This window comes from Melitaea cinxia, chromosome 30 (genome assembly GCF_905220565.1).
Source record: "Melitaea cinxia chromosome 30, ilMelCinx1.1, whole genome shotgun sequence".
Lineage (NCBI taxonomy): Eukaryota > Metazoa > Arthropoda > Insecta > Lepidoptera > Nymphalidae > Melitaea > Melitaea cinxia.
Genome location: NC_059423.1, coordinates 5,481,105 through 5,482,898, shown reverse-complemented (window position 1 = coordinate 5,482,898; position 1,794 = coordinate 5,481,105).

Genomic DNA, 1,794 nt, shown 5'->3' with positions numbered 1-1,794 from the left:
TTCGTTTTGTATCTTGTAAAATTATTTGTGGTTTTTGCTCGATTAATCGTTGGTTAAATCTATATATTAACTAGCTGACCTGGCGAACTTCGTATCACCTTATTTTTTTCTGAAATATAATAATAACATAATATATCAAAATAAAATATAGCCTATCTTTTAAGTTGGATCAAACTGCACACGGTGTGCAAATTTGACTAAAATCGGTTAAGTAGTTTAGGAATCCATTGAGGACAAATTGTGACACGAGATTTATATATATTAAGATAAGTGAAGCAAACTTTGTATCCATTTTTACGAAAATTGCGCGGACGGAGGAGTATGAAATTTCGTACACTTATAGTTTATACAGACAAGGAGTACAGAATACTAATATATTTTTTAAAATTATGCATAAAAATACGTTAAATCAAAAAAACAAACATTATACACACTACTATTAATAATATGTAAATCTATATAAATAAAAATGAATGTTACTAAGTGCATAACTCGAGAATGGCTCGACCTATTCGGCTATTTTTTTAATATGTTCCTTTAGGCTGGAAGGTTTTAATACCAAATAAAAAATTACAATAAAAAAACTAAAAAATAATAATTTTTACTATTAACTTTTGACAGAACGAAGTCCGTACGGGCAGCTAGTAATAAATAATTTTGTTGGGATTTTCATATAATATATGTTATTATAAGTGCAGTAGCGTATTTATAAGGTCAATTTTAATTATTATTCATGGTGGTTGAAAGTGTGTGGTTTTGTAAAATAGTAATAAATAAGGAATTTGCTGCGGTACCTACACCTTATACGAATTAAAATGTTTGATCGATAATTGATAAGATAAATAAAATAAGGTTTAATTTTTTTATTTTAAGTGAATTTCGGTCGTTTGCCGATCTAGTTACAAAAAAAATCAGGTGTACATGATAACAACCGGGACCGACGGCTTAACGTGCTCTCCGAGGTACGGTGGGGATACCCACTAGGACTGCACAAACACCCAGACCACGGCAAACACCTGTATAGCCAATACCAATGTTGCCATGTGCGGGATCGAACCCGCAACCGCCGGCGCAATAGGCACAATCCATGGCTGTAACCGTTGCGCCAACGCGGCGTCTACAAACATTGAATTCCTGCCACAAATGGATGTAGAATAAACAAAATCATCTTAGTGTTACAATTTTCAAGAAATATGATAATTGGATGATAACATTTGTCTAAAAGTAATGTGTGGCTTTTGTATCTGGCAAATTTTTAAATAAGTTTTCTGTCAATCTTTCCAGAAATAATTGAAAAAAGTTGCTGTACTTATAGATTATTAAAAAGCTAATTTTATCAAAGACGCCAATATAGACTAAGAATTAAAAAAATTAATAAAAATGACAAACAAATATTCATTAAAAAAACTGTGAATGTCGTCCTATTTTGTTTTGTTCTGGTGTTTGTCCGAACAACGCGTATTTCGTATCCGCTGAGCGAATCATAAAAAAAACATGATATAAAAAAATTTTAACATCTTGCGCACGAGAAAAGTTGAACCTTTGAAAAAACGAAAACCTTCCAAAAACCTTTTGAACGCCATACTTGATTACTTGAGTTGACTGTCTGTAAAGTTCAGTTGTCTGTAAGACAATGTCATAACAAAACATCTCCTCGGACGCAAAGGCCAATTGCGTGGAAGAGAAATAGATGCGGCGCAAGCGTACAATGAGCGTAACGGGACAATGAGTCGCGTATAGACGTGTTTGATGAACATTTGAGTTAGATAATTGTGTTTGCTCGCAAACGAAAAA